This window comes from Crocuta crocuta, unplaced genomic scaffold (genome assembly GCF_008692635.1).
Source record: "Crocuta crocuta isolate KB4526 unplaced genomic scaffold, BGI_CrCroc_1.0 scaffold108, whole genome shotgun sequence".
NCBI classification, from domain to species: domain Eukaryota; kingdom Metazoa; phylum Chordata; class Mammalia; order Carnivora; family Hyaenidae; genus Crocuta; species Crocuta crocuta.
In genome coordinates, this window is record NW_027532825.1 from 179,652 (window position 1) to 196,151 (window position 16,500).

The window sequence follows — 16,500 nt, forward strand, 5'->3', positions numbered from 1 at the left end:
TGACATAACTATTTAAACATTTTTATTTCATAAAACTTTATCATTTTTCTGTCTTCTCTCTCAAAATGTTAGTTCATTGTAATACATGGCCAAAGCATATCCTGGAAGAGAAAATGCAGGATTCATCTAAATGCACTTGTTACTAACTAGATAAGTAGAAAATTAGTGTGGCCAACTTTGTTTAGGAGAGGAGAGATGTTGCAAATAATATTAGCTGAATAATGTCAATTAATGCATCTTTTAGTAAATTTAGTAATATTTAATACATGAATTTAGAACCTGCGATATTCAACTCTGCAGCAGAAAACTAGATATAACAACTCCTTAAAATAATTTATTTTAGATCAGATAGTAGTTTCTTGATTCATAGTTTTAAGTAACTATTGTATGTCTTAGACATGTAAAGAAATAAGAATGAAATTAATATATAACAAGGGTTTGAGAAGTCTGGAAGTCTGGACTTCATCTACTCATGGAGATTTTTAGTCAACTTATTTATGATGTTTTCCACATGGTAAAGTTTGAATTTATCAGTAGCTGCACTTCACCAATTATCCAATATACTTGAAAATTAGGTAACATGCTAAGAGGAATTTTGATAGAAAAATTATTTCATAAACACTTTGACATTAATTATGGTTATTTATTATATATCTTCAGTGTGTGGAAAATAATTACACATGAAATGAACAATTACTGGGAATAAATTCATGGTACTTTTCACCTGAAAAGTGGTGTCCTAGTTCTTTCTATTTAAAGTAATAATAACATGTTGAGAGACAATTCTGTCCTCAAACATTTACTTTGCCAAGATAATATACAGCTGGCTTTTGACTATAGCTAATAAAATAAAATCTGTTAAATATTACAATACCTTGTACTCATCAATGTTTGATAAGAAAGACAGTAGATAAGATTCTAGGGTTAGTAATGAGAGATCCAGAAAGTTAGAGTGTCCTTGATTAAATCACTCTAATAACGCTACATACACATGCAGCATGACGATGGTGGTGGTAGTCATAGGGGTATAAACTGAGTGTTGTGGGGTAAATACTTTCAAAAGTACTTTATACATCATTAACTATTAAATATTAACCATTTTATATATTAAATACCTATTTAATATTAATATGAAACACCTCACTATCGAATATAGAAAAAAGAAATGTAGGTATTATTATCTCCATTTAAGAAATAGAGATAGAATACTCAGAGATTAAAAGCAACTTGGACAAGAAGCGAACCCAGATATTCAGAGCACATCCACAGTGTTTATTACAATTTTGAAGTTATTTACCACTCTTAAGTTACAAGAGCCTGACATTCAAATGAAGTTTGCTTGCATAAAATTAAGTAATTGATTGGTTCAAATAAGTAAAACCCAGATATGTAGGTTAGTGATAAAACAGACCATCAGGACTTCATTTCTCAAGACTGTCTCTTGTGTCAAGTTTTCTCTGCATGTGTGATTCATACTCTTAAACCCTCCATATCTATGATATTAGAAGCAGGAATGTGGAAGGAGCAGTACACAGGGAAGACTCAGCTAGATCACTTGGTTATGTCAAGGTTAACCGTTGTTGTCTATAAATATGTGTCACTGCCACTTGGGACCAGAATATGTGCTCAAATAGTTTGAATGAATGAGGAGTGGTTTTCTAAGAAAAAAGATGTTCTGTTCTTGACATAAAAAAACAATAAACACTAAATACAGTAAATTCTTGCCTGCATGATGTACACACACACATAAATAAGTATATAACACCTTTCTTTAATAATATATAAATGTGGGGCAGGGGGCCTGGGTGGCTCAGTCGGTTAAGCACCAGACTTAGGCTCAGGTCATGATCTTGCAGTTGGTGAGTTCAAGCCCCACGTTGGGCTGGGCTCTGTGCTGACAGCTCAGAGCCTGGAGCCTGCTTCAGATTCTGTGTCTCTCTCTCTCTCTCTCTGCCCCTTCCCCACTCTCACTCTGTTTCTCTCTCTCAAAAATAAACATTACAACATTAAAAAAAATTTTTTTTTAAAAAAAAATTTTTAAAAAATGTTTTAAATCTAATGTTTTCCTTGTTATTATAATACAAAAATGTAACATATCATCAAAAACACCTATTCAAAAACTACAATGATCTCTGGTTCTTATCTATGTCTCTCAATCTGAACCTCTATGGCTTCACATATAATTTTAAAATCAATGATCAACAGAAATATTTAACTCTTCATGACATACTCAATTAAAAATGGTAAATAACACATAGGATGTCTTCAGAGAAAAGTTCCACTGAAAAGAGTGGGAGTGGTAAGGAATGTGTATGGATTCAGTCCAAATTTTATACCAAATAATTTACTCATGGGAACAAATAGTTATTGAGCCTACTATGTGTCAGATAGTATTCTAAGCACTGGATAAAAGGGAAGAAAATAGCAAAAGTCTCTGTTTGCATTGAGCTTGGAATCTAGTACGGGAAGAAGGAAATTAAAGACTCACTAGCTAAATATAGAGGTAAATAAAATGTTATGAGGACAATGAAGCAGGAGAGTTATTTGGGAAGTGACTGAGGGTGAGCTATTACCTTTCAATATCACTGGTCATGAAGAAAAGTCTGAGAAAGAGAACCAGATTAATGAGCAAGAGCCATCCACATGGACATCAATGCAAAAAACATTCCAGAAAGAGGATATAAAATCTTCCAAGTCTCAACTTTTGTGGATTCAAGAAACAGAACACCAATTAGGTTTTAAGTAGTTAGTAGCAGATTAGGTCCCAGAAATGGACAGGGTTCTAGTTGTAGGTCTTGTTAACCAAATGTTATAATTTAGGTTTTATTCTAAGTGCACTAATGGAAGTGTGTAAGCAGACAAAGAACTTATCTATTTCATTTTTGTAATAGAAGAATAGATCATGGTGGTCAAAGTGAACATTTCCAGTAAGGAAATAGGCTAGGCTAAAATACATGGTTTCTAAGGTGATTAAAATAAGAAAGAAGAACAAAAATGTGTACTATAGGAACAGTAAGACCTGCTTAACTGTTGAGCCTGGTGGCCAAAACCAGAGACATGTCCTAGGTCTGAGGTATTTAATGAATGGTGTCATTTTAGTAGGGATGCATTTTGGGTAAGTTTATGTCTTTATACACAAGTAGAACAACTTAAACCTGCCACATATACAAGTAAAGATTTTTTTTAATAGATATAAGTGTTAGAGATATAAATTTGCAAATACATTCCAATTTACCTGGAGAGAGAATACAGTCTAAAAAGCAAAGTCATTCAAAGGCTGCAAAAATGCACTTCAGTGGTAGAGGTTGGAGTCCTTGATCCAAATTTAGCTGCCCCAGATTGTACACACTGACATAAGCAAAGAAGTCTATTGTCTTCCACAGACACATATGAAAAAGTACTATGAAGTTACTTCTTTAGGTGTCTAGTGATATAGTGGCCAACTGCCAGTGGATTCTGGATACTAGTTGTAAGATGGCACTCAGGAGAGGAACTGGGTCAACAAAGGAAGACAGGATCCACATACTCAAGCACAAGAAGCTGAAAGCAGAGCAGTGGAGACTTTAGGCCATGAAGTGAAGGGTGTTAAAAGTAGGAACTGGAAACACCTGGTCGAAGGTTTAGGTTCCAATGACAAAATCTATTTATTCCTCCCGAGATATTTCATAGATCTCTAACATATAATATATCTATACCCATACCTATACTGCTAAGTTGTCTCAGAAATGTGGTACCTATCTCAAGGTGCCTAGTAAAAACATGTCAATTTGACTTTCCAGTAAGAGAGCATTAATATTGCTCCTTTATCATTATAAATTTAGATATTCTAGGGTTTAAAATCTAAAAAAAAAAATCAAGGATATCACAATGCATTATCTGCAGTCAAGGCCAATAAGGAAATGAGGAAATATAAGTTAACAGAATTATTTGTCTTGGTAGAATTTTAAGAATTGTTCTTGACCTTGGGTTGCCCATCATCAGCAAACACATCCACGATTCCATGACCAAGTTCCAAGTACTAGGAAAGCCAGCTCATGGCTTGTATAATTTCCACTTTTTCCTAAGAAAACATTGATTCTTCTTAGCCTACATGAGATGTCTTGTTTTATGATCTTCTTCATTTATGTATGAATATTGAGAAGCATGGCCTTTAGTTGATGTTTTGAAGCTACAGGATAAACATGGTAATTATCAGTTTATAGTGAATAAACATATTTGCTTTTTTTACTTGTACAAGTTTCTTTGCAAAGTATTGTAATTGGGCCAAAATCAATTAAATGAAAAATAAACTGTTTTATGGATCAAAGATTATTCAACCATTTTCTGCTTTGAGATTTGCTGGCAATGAGTTGGTAGAAGGTGTGAAGTCTGAACACTTAGCACTTTCTCTAAGAAAAGAGGTCTATATCTGACCTCTCTGTGATCATTGAAATGATGACTCAATGAAGTTATATTTCTGAGACAATTGCTAATAGATTAGTCATTGAGCAACTATTCTGCAGGTCTACTAAAGGTCTTTGGCTGGGGACAGAGTGGTAGCCAACATGGTGTGTATCTTGACTTCCACATGCCTAAATCAAATAGGAACAATAAACCAAGCTAAAAATAACTGAAATACATTGCTCAGAATTTACAATATAATTTTAAACTTGCTAATGGAGTTGGATATGCCAGCCCTGAAAGAGGAAGGGGTTCTAGAGTTTCAGGGCAAATGTCTGAAGACCAGGCAAATAGGCCAATGAAAGAAGCTACTCGAAAAACAGATCATAGCAAAACAGTAGTTTCAAGGATCCAGGCAGAAATAATCTGTCTAACGTATTTCTAAAGAAATGTGTCACCTGAGAAATGTGGGAATGGGCTAGCTAGGATCCTATTCTCTAGGCTTAAAGACCAGAGGCAACCATTTACATAGACAACTAACTAAAAATGATAAAATCATGTGTGCACCATGAGAGGAAGTATATGCATATAAAACAGGATAATCTCTGGAAGACCAAGAGAACCAAAATATCCTGGATTATTACTAGACCCAACTGAGAATTATGCTTATACTGAAGAAAATGCAAACATCTGACCCTGGATATGCTTCGACTTGTAGTGCTCACCTTTAAGACTGAGTGCTCTAAATTTTAATCTCCATAAGATAAAATTCTGGGGCCACTAGGCATCTCAGTCAATAAGCATCTGACTTCTGCTCAGATCATGATCTCATGGATCGTGAGTTTGAGCCCTATGTTGGGATCTGTGCTGACAGCTCAGAGCCTGGAGTCTGCTTTGGGTTCTGTGTCTCCCTTTCTCTCTGCCTCTCCCCTGCATGTGTTCTCTCTCCCTCTCTCTCTCCCCTCCTCTCTCCCTCTGGCTCTATCTCTCAAAAATAAGATTAAAAATTTTTTAAATAAAAAAATTCCAATGAAATATCAGCATTTTTGTGCAATTAGATAACTTTTAAAAATTAAAACTATATACAGGTAAGAATAACTTGAAAATATATTTGAATAAGAGATTAAAATATGGGAAACTAGTCTTACAACTTATTAAAATATATCTAAACTAATAAAAAAAGTATGGTCTTTTCAAAGAAATCAAACCAAAACAAATCAAAATAGATTCATGAGTGGCTAATAATTTAAGATGTCATAAAGTAGTATTTAAAATAATTCAAGATGGATTATTTTATGACTTGTGTTTAGAAAAAATGGTGGAAAATTATTTTAAACACATAAAATAAATAATACCAATGTTCTTAAAGTTAAAAAGTTTTACAGTGTAAAATACTTCATAGGATAATAGACAAAGCTTATAAGCAAGTAGTTTACAGATTAAAAAGGAAATATAATTAGCTAATGAGCCTGTGAAGAAGTGATAACACCACATAAAACAAATATAAAAATTAAAATATACATGTTTTGCCTGTCAGGGAAAAATTGAAAATCATGACAAGACTGTCTGGGAAGAGAACCTGTTTACTGGAGGTTAGACAGTCCCAAAAGTTGCCATAGTTATCTATATCCATTATGTTTTTTTACTATGTTTTCCTTTATTTTATTTATTGTTTGATTCAGCAGGCTATGTTCCACCTGCTGCCTAGAATGTGGGCTACCAGAAATGGAGACATGTATTAAGGATAGGAAACTTACAGCCAGTGCTGGCAAAAGGCAACTTGAGTAGAGGCTATTTATCCTTGCAGGTGGCTCAAAATTTCCTAAAGAATTTGAGTAGCTTCACTCCATATGAGCCTTTATTATTTAAATATTCATCATTGCTGGGGCTCCCGGGTGGCTCAGTAGGTTGAGTGTCCAGCTCTTGATTTCAGCTTAGGTCATGATCTCATAGTGGTGAGATTGAGCCCTACATTGGGCTACACCCTGAGCATGGAGCCTGCTTGGGATTTTCTCTCTATCTCTCCCTTTGCCCCTCTCCCCAGCTCATGTGCTCTCTCTCTCTCGCTTGCTCTCTCTCTCTCTTTCTGTCAAAATAAAATAAAATATAAAATAAAATAAAATAAAATAAAATAAAGTAAAATAAAATAAAATAAATAAAACAAAACAAAACAAAACAAAATAAAATAAAATAAAATAAGGGGCATCTGGGAGGCTAAGTCAGTTAAGCGTCTGATTTCAGTCAGGTCATGATCTCACAGTTCATGGGTTCAAGCCCTGCATCAGGCTCTGTCCTAACAGCTTGGAGCCTGGAGCCTGTTTCAGATTCTGTGTCTCCCTCTCTCTCTGCCCTCCCTTACTCATGCTCTGTTTCTCTCTGTCTTAATAATAAATAAACATAAAAAATGATAAAATAAAATAAAATTTTCACCTTTGCTGTTATAGTAGGAATAGAGAAAAATCACACTTTTTACTCATATGTTTAGAAAGCCCATCTCAGAAAAGCAGAGTATAAATGTTAAAATATTTAATGTAAAAATGTAAAAAAATGTTTAAAAACAGTCACATTTCCTTGACTGGAAAGTGAAGTGTTGTCGTCCTCAATCACCAGAGAAGTAAATCCCAGAAATGAAAGGAAATAATTTTAAATGAATTCAGAAGAAATTATTTTGATTTGTTTCCTTATTGCCCTAGGTGACTAATATTAGAGACGTGGCTTATAAAGAACAATTTATTTGCTTCACATTTTGGAAGGGTTATGTAAATACTACTTTTGATCTTTTCTCTTTAATTATTACTTCAACCGAACATGTGGGAGAGCAATCTCCACGTATATGTCATGCCTTTACCTCATGTGACCACAGGTACTGGATACTGTTGTTCCAGATTATCTTTCCAGTATATCTGGAGAGTGAAGAGTCTTAGAACCGAGAGACAGGAGCAAAGGGCATGACTGATAAATATCTCCAGCGTGATAAATATACATATATTGTCCCCCTCCAGGACAAAGACCTGGAGACTTCTGCTCCAGTATGAAATATTTGGGTTCTTAAACTTGGCTTCCTTTTCCTTTGTAACTCACTGCATTTACAGGAACTACCTGACCATCTTTATGTCACCCAGAGGGACTTGGGGTATGAGGAAATTCAACCACTGCTATCTGTATTAGTCTCACTATTTTCTCTGATCCAGTAGATTGTGCCTTCTGCCTGGATCCACACATGAAGGCGAACTAGTTGGCTAGCTTGCTAGAAAAGTAAAATATCAAACCCTTCACAGTTCTTGTCTGTTTGGGTGATGAGAAAGGAATGGTGTACAGATGTGTCTTTATGTAAGACGAAGTACAAAGGCCTCATGGATTAATTAAAAAGATTTGAGGGAAGTCCACGGAAACCTGTGATGAACATGTTCATCAAATTGTATTATCATATGGGAACAAAGGGTCCTCTACTATATTGTCTAGTAAAAACGAAAAATTGGGGAGGTAAGTAAACCCCTGAGGGCTAGCAGCATCTGGGAAACTATGTTCTAGTCATCATTCATCAGTGTCCCAGACCGATCTAGGTCCCACTTGGAAGACCCCAACTATTGTAAACAGCACTCTTTCCAAAGGCAAGGTGTGTGCCCTTAAAATTGTACTATTTGTTTTTAATTTATTTTTAATGTTTATTTATTTTTGAGAGAGAGAGAGAAGAAAGAGGCAGAGGCAGAGTGGGTAGGGGAGGGGCAGGAAGAGAGAGAGACACAGAATCTGAAGCAGGCTCCAGGTTCTGAGCTGTCAGCACAGAGCGACACAGGGCTTGAACTCCCGAACTGTTAGATCATGACCTGAGCTGAAGTTGGACGCTTAACCAACTAAGACACCCAGGTGCCCCAAAACTGTACTATGTGTTGAAACCAGGCATTAATTTGCCCCCGTGGCCCCCAAATAAATCTGATACATGCACTTTGGGTCTGGTCATAGGTAACCTTTAAATGTTAAGGAAATACCATCAACAGGTCATGTAGCTTTGACACAATTGCAGACATCTCTCTAAAATGACATTAACCTTGGTTATCCAGGGGATCTTCTATTAATTAAAAGATAGTTAACTCATTAATTAAGCACAGAGAGGTAACTTCATTCATTATTTAAGCACACACTTTTGGCAGTTTTCTCTGTGAAGGGACTCATCTTGTTAGAAAAGATGGTACAAAAGTTTGCATCTAACTTTACCCGAATCTAAAAGCAACATCACGGTAGCCCTGGAAGGCATTCTGGTTTGCATTAATATCCTGACCAGGATACCTAGGGATGATAAAATTGCTCTAAATGTCCTTCTGGCAGGTGAAGGTAGAGACTGGTCAATTGAGAGTACATCCTTCTCTCCTTAGATTATTGCCTGGGGTCCAATAAAGCTGGGTCTAGGATTTGGGGAACATAGCTGAAGTCAATATTTTAAGTTAGACTCATCCTTCAGGAGTCCTATTGAAAGTAGACTTAATTAAATGATGTATGAGATACAGTGAATGGATGCAGTACCAGCCTCTGCCAGTCAGATTAATTAGAGTGGCTGAAGAAGCGGTAGACTCATGGGGAATGCTTCGGAAGCCAAGACAATGTAGGAACAAGGGGAAAATATTACTGAGAGAAATTTTTCCATGGGTCTCTTTCATTGCTGCAAGTTCTTGGAATGGGGCTGCTTTTTGTTCCAGACTATCTTTCCAAGAATGGGACAGTGAATGACCTTCAAGAGAATGTCTTCCCTATATCCTGACACCTCCACACCCCAGAGTAACAAGTAGGTGTGTTCACTGTTCAGGGTGATGAAGATAATGCCTTCCCCTAAGGCAACAGTCAGTAGACTCTTGATGCTTTCCTTTATGTGTCATTTTGACTGGGCAAAGGGACACCCAAATAGCTGATAAAGCATTATTTTTGGGTGTATCTATAAAGGTGTTTATTGAAAAGATAAGCAATTGAACCATTAGACTGAGTAGAGAAATTCTGCTCTGATACTATCACCAAGGCGTGCTGACCATACTCAATCCATTGAGGTCCTGGTTGGAACAAAATGTTGGAGGAACTTGAGCTGGGACATTCATCTTCCTCTGTGTTCTTGTTTCAGAAGCCTTCAGACTCAGACTGATTATACCTCTGGCATTCCTGCTTCTCCAGCTTGCAGACAATCATTGAGTCAATTCCATAATAAATCTTTCCTCATATATCCATACATAGCCTATCGGTTCCATTTGCCTGGAGAACCCTAACTAATACATAGGCTCACTGCTGCTTACAGAAAATTTGATTTTCCTAAGATGAGAGTTCCTCTCCTTTAATGTCAAAGGATGTTTAATGTCAAAGGTGAGGATGTGCCTCACCACATGTAGGCATTAACTGATCCTCCTTGTATCATCCTGTGTGATGTGCGGCACAAATGCTGATACTCTAGCTACTGTCATTGCTCCGAGCACTAAACTCTCTTTGGTCTTTGGTCTTGGTGTCTTCTGATAGGATCCATAGAGCTGTGGCAAGTTGAGTTATTAACTTGATAATAGGAGAAAGCCTCAGACCTTCACGATTTTTGATAAAGGATATTGCCAAGAAATCATAAAAGTGATTCATTAAAAATTAACCAATATACGCTTGATATTTATTATCAAAAGTTCAATCTTCAGCATGGAGATATGGACTTTACTATCAGGTAATACGAATGTAGCTTAGGTGATATTTATGGAAATCATGATGTTAAAAAAAAGTCAATGATTCTTTATATCAAGCATAACATGAACATATAGGAGGGAATTAATTATCTAAAATAAAAATCTGTTTTCTTTTATTTAAAAATTAATGTTTACTTATTTTTAAGAGAGAGAGAGACAGAGAGACAGAGAGAGCACAATTGGGGGAGGGGCAGAGAGAGAGGGAGACACAGAATCTGAAACAGGTTCCAGGCTCTGAGCTGTCAGCACAGAGCCCTATGTGGGGCTTGAACTCATGGACCATGAGGTCATGATCTGAGTTGATCATCTGAGCCAAAGTCGGATGCTTAACCGACAGAGCCATACAGGCTCCCCAAATGCTATATTTATTTTAACTCCTTCTTTTTCCTTCCCTCCCCTCTCTGTGTAAACCAAGTCATTGATCTTAGAACTCTGGACACTACCATGAGAAAGTAAATTCATGAAAGTGGAAATGACCCTGAGAGGAACACAGAGTAAAAAAAAAAAAAAAGCAGCTCATTGAAGGAACCTTGGAAATGCCCGATATAAGAACAATGCAGAGAAAATATAGTCATCAAAATCGACTGAAAATGATCATTTTGAGAAAAGGACAGAATTAGGAGAATGCAGTATCAGGGAAGCAGAGAGAAAAGGGCGTGAAAAGAACGCCGTGTTTAGCAGGGTCAAGTAACTGCAGAAAAAGGAAGATTAGCATGAGAGCTCTAAGGAGGCCAATGGCTTTCGCAATTAGGAGGTCATTGATGACATTTAATCTTGCAAGTCACCACGTAAATCAGCTAATGAAGACAAAGCTGTCTGGGGCCCCCAGTGTATCGTAATATCAGCCCTATGGTGAATGATATTATCCACAGGGTAACACTTAATGATGAATAGTATTGTGATTAAATTGCTATAGAATACCAATGGGAATGTTCACCACAACCCTTTAAATACCAACAGCACGATTAATACTCCAGATCAGACATGCAAGAAATAGATAGCGGTTTGCCACTTACATCACTGTCAAATTTTATGTCACCCTCGGGGGTTTATTGATGTGAAATGAAGTACATTTATTCAAATAGAGTTAGTTCTGCTTTATAAGGAATAAGGAACTATTAAAGTGGGCTTCACATAAAGTAGAAAGAATGGAAGTGTTTTGTAATATGCATATGTTGTTGCTCTTCCTTAATTGCTAAGGCTGTTGTTTGTATAATTTGAAGTATATTTTAAAGACGTATGATGACAACTGTCAGGTGGCAAACAATCTTTTAAGAAAGGTCACCTTTTTGCATCCCTTAAAGAGGTATATCTTGTTATAGATATTTTGTGTGGTAAGAAATTCAATTCGATGTAATTGTGTTGTCATATTATGAAAGCACATTTTTTCTCTCAAAACTGAAACTATTTCTAGATTTCCCAGACTACCTTACATTTATTTCTATACTCTGAAAGAATAACTTTTAAGTGTTAGACTTATAATACATAATAATAAATTGTCAATATTTTATTTTGGTGTTTAAAATCTGCTTTACATGTCAAAGGGGAAAGTATGCGTGTATGTGTGTTTAGATCAGGTGTTGATAAATATTGTATGTAAAGGGATAGAGAGTAAATACTGTGGACTTTTGCAGCCTAAGATCTCTGTCACAATTATTCTTCTCTGATACTACAATGAGCAAATAGTTATAGACAATATGAAACCAAATGGATATAGCTGTATTCTGATAATACTTTATAAAAACAGGCAGAAAGAAGTGGATTTTGTGGGAGAAGTTGTAGTTTGCCAAAATTTTATAGATAAATACATAGTGCTTCCTTCTTGATGGTCATTATGTAGAGTATTGAACCAAATATGTGTATGGAACACTAAGGTAGGGAATAGTAAAAGATGTATTTTTTTATTACAAAATGACTCAGAATATAGAAAATTAACTAATATGTATAGCATATCATAACAAAATGAATATGCAACACAGAAAACATTCAAGCAGATGATAGAAATGAAGCCAGTATCTTCAGTTAGAAGAATAAATGTAAATGTGCACATTTTTCCTAGGAAAGAGCAAAACACTACGGTTACTTTTTCCTTTCAAATTAAAATTATTTCTAAGAATATCTTGTATGGAAAATAGAGACATTTTAATTTTTAAAGTGTAAATATATCAATTAAATATAGTCAGATAAAAGATTAGATGACAAATTAAGTAAAATAATGATATTAAATGGCAGACTACAGGAAAGAAATAATAGAACAAAGGAATAAATTTGCTACAGAGAAAAATATGAATACATAGTTTTCCGAAAAGATTACCTGTGTGCCAAGTGTTGCAAGAGCTAATTATGTTTTAAACATAAAAGGCAGGGCACCTGGGTGGCTCAGTTGGTTGAGTGTCTGACTTCAGCTCAGGTCATGATCTCTCACGGTTCATGAGTTTGAGCCCTGCGTTGGGATCATTGTTGTCAATGCAGAACCCACTTTGAAACCTCTGTCTCCCTCGCCTCTCCCCACCCCTGCTCATGCTTACACTCTCAAAAATGAATAAACATTAAATAAGATAAATAAAATAAAAGCTTTAAAATAAATAAATAAAATATAAAAAACAAAAGGAGAGATACTTAAGCATAAAGTGACTATATAAGAGATAAAATCATGTTAAAAATATTTGAAGATAATTGAGAATTTTTGTATCGTATTTTACCTTTCAGAGATCATTCTTAAATTTTGCAAGAATGGATTTCATACCGTCCTATGTATAAAATTCCTCAATAACCACAAAATGATGATTGGTTTTGTTTTTTCCACATGAGAGAAGCCTCTGTTTCTTCACTTTTTCCTTCTTTTTGCTTGAAATTGAATAAAAAGACTAGAATTGGAGCCCCACCTTCAAAGCACGCTGTAATCAGGGAATAAAAGGAAAGGAGGATAAGAGAAATGTAAGCCTTTCATGAAGAGACTTCACTAGCTCTTCTCTGTTCATCTCAGATATTAGGTTTTGCAAAACAAACAAATTACATAACAAACAACATTTTTTATAGGCCTACATTAGTGTGATATTTGTTACATGCTACAAATCATCATCGTAACTAAAATGGTGAGATTTTTGCTTAAGTTCCATTTCACAGTTGGAGATGGAGTATTCTATTAACACCACACGTTTACAGTCTGACACTGCAAATAGATTCAGCACAATGAAAAAAACAAAAGCAAAAACAATCTGAGTCTTCCTGCCTCCCATTCTACTCTTGCAGATCTGTTTGAATGGGTCATCTTCCTCCCAGATCACAATCCGCTGGGGCCTGCCACCAGTCTCTTTTTCCTGAGTTTTTTTGCTGTTACATCGAGGCCTCCTAATGGGTGTATCATAAGAAACATGGTAGAGAAGCTATGTGTCCAGTTACCTAAGAAAAAACAAAAACAAAAGACAAAAAACAAAAAAAACCACACTTGCGGGCAATGGGTGACATCATAATTGCTTTGGTTACAAATGTGTTGCATTTGTTAATCAGAGAGCAAATAAATAGTAGGGGAGTGGCTGAGAATTGCACTGCTTAATGTCAAACTATACAGTCTCTTTCTTTTTGCTGTAAATATTTGAAGCCTGAAAACCAAACCTACAGTAAGAATTGCAGTTCTCATTTAGGTAGCTAGTGAAAGATTTGCCAAACGTGAGCAACCATTTAATGAATTGTTGTTTTTGAATTTTTGCACGATGTTTTGAATTTCCATCCAAACGTTAAGAGTTATTAACAGAAATTGTCAGTTTTACCTCGTCATAATTTTAAAATTTTTTAATGCTCATTTATTTTTGAAAGACAGAGAGAGACAGACACAAGTGGGGAGGGGCACAGAGAGATGGGGACACAGAATCTTAAGCAGGCTCCAGGCTTCAAGCTGTCAGCAGAGAGCTCAACATGGGGCTCGAACCCACATACCGTGAGATCATGACCTAAGCCGACTGAGCCACCGAGGCACCCCTACCTTGTCATAATTTTAAAATTCCATTCTTAGATAGCTGCCTAGAAGTAAATAGAACAGATGTTCCTGAAAAAATTTGTTTTCAAATACTCATAGCAGCATGATTTGTAATAGCTGAAATGTAGAAACAATCTAAATGTTGATCAACTCACCAATGAATGGGTAAACAAAATGTGCTATATCCATAAATGAAGTATTATTATTATTTTAAATCATATTATATAATTTAAATATATTTAAATATTATATAATTTAAAGCAAAATTATTATTATTTTAAAGTTTATTTATTTTGAGAGTGAGAGAAAGAACACACATGAGCAAGCGAAGGAGTAGAGAGAGAAAGACAGAGAATCCCAAGCAGGTTCTGCACAGAACCTGATGTGGGGCTTGATCCCACAAATGGTGAGATTATGACCTGAGCAGAAATCAACCGACTGAGCTACTCAGGTGCTCCAATGAAGTATTATTTTAAAAAGATACTGACTTAGGCAACAGCATGGGCAAATCTCAAAAGTATTACCCTAAGTGAAAGGAACCACATAGAAAAGATCACATATTATACAATTTTACTCATACAAAATATCAGAAAAGGACGCTATAGAGTTAGAAAAAAATAGATCTGTGCCTGCTGAGAGCTAAGAGTAAGAAAAAGAATCCCTGCAAGTGGACACCAGGAATCTTTTGGAGTGATAGAAATCGAAATCTCAAACTGCATTGTTGTATTAGTTTCACAATACTGTACATTTACTAACAACCATTACCTTGTATGCTTAAAATGTGTGAATTTTGCACTGTATGAATTATATTTCAAATGTATTATTTAATAAAAATTACTTTATATGAAAATAAATATAACTACTAAACCATTTAGAAAGTTACCATGAGAAAAAAATAAACTACAAAAATAATATGGGTTTTTCCCCACACACAATATCAAGGACCCTTTGCATGCTATTTTGTATTACAAGTAAATATTACCCTGGGAGTAAATCTTATTATCAAGTAAAATATGATTCTCTGATCATGAATCTTTGAGATGCGCCTCTCTGTTATTATATCAGACACGTACAAATGCTTCATTGTCTGGCCTCTCATGGTGTCTATTTCTTACATGTAATAGTTTCAATACTGGCCTTTACTATTGGTGGAGCCATGAGAATAACGGCAGACTGGTAACATTCCGGTGGAAACTGAGGAAAGTAGCAAGGTGGGCCACAGTGGTAAAACCCAAACTAAGATTTAACTCAAAATTATAAGGATAAATAAAGGTTTGGCATTTGAATTTGGTGTAAATCCAAATACTCATAACGCTAAAGATTTACTTATAGGGGAGCAGTATAGCTCTCCAACTGTGAGCTAAACCCAGGGATGGATAGCATGAGAGGGAGAAGCAGACATGCTTAGACTGCATTAGCAATAATGATCCTTGACATGCCGTTTCAAGTTTTCTGTGACTATCCACAGCTAAGTAAGGCAAGCAGTCATCAAGAGTTCCAGTTACCAAGTCATGAGAATTCCATTAAAGGGCATCCAGTACTCAAGGAGAGAAATTCTGATCCTTGAGACCAGACTGTATGAATCTTGACATATATCTTAAATGGCGAGTTGTCATTTACCCTGAACCTACTTTATGATGCAAAAAGTCTTCCTAGTCTCATGTGGTAGGCTGAAACATCCACACCCCTTCCCCCCATATTTCCACATCTTAATTCTTGGAATCTGTTTTACCTTCTATGGCAAAAAAAAAAAAAAAAAAAAAAAAGGAGGGGTGTTTGCAAATGTGATTAGTTTGGGGATCTTGAGATGGAACGATTATCCATATTCTCTGGGTGGGTCCTAAGTGCAATCAAACGTATTCCTCTAAGCGGAATGCAAAGGGAGATTTTATACATAGGAGAACACATACCATTATGGAGAAATGGAATGAAAATGGGTCGAGGAGAAATCTGAAGATACTGGTCTGAAGCTTGTAGTGATGCATCCACTTGCCAAGGAAACAGCAACCCTCAGAAACCGGAAGTGGCAAGGCTTCCAGAGAGAGTGAGATCCTGATGACCCCTTCGTTGCAGCCCAGTGGTACAGTTTTTGGAGTACTGGCCTCGAGGACTAAGAAAGAATACATTTATTTGAAATCACTAAGTTCAGGGTAAATTGCTATAGTAACAACAGGAAATACAGCTTACAAAACTATTATGACACTGGACCTAAAATGAAGGCACTGAGCTGAGCCTCCCACTAATCCACAAATTCTTTTTCTGAAAGATAAAATGCGGGGATTGCATTCTTACAGGAAAAGGATTTCAAAATATAACGGATCAATCATGAGTCAGTTTATCCCAGTGCTCGACCAGGTTGATTACAAGCATGCCTCAATCTTTGAATTCTGAGGCGTGTGTGTGTGTGTGTGTGTGTGTGTGTTTGTGTGTGTGTGTGTGTGT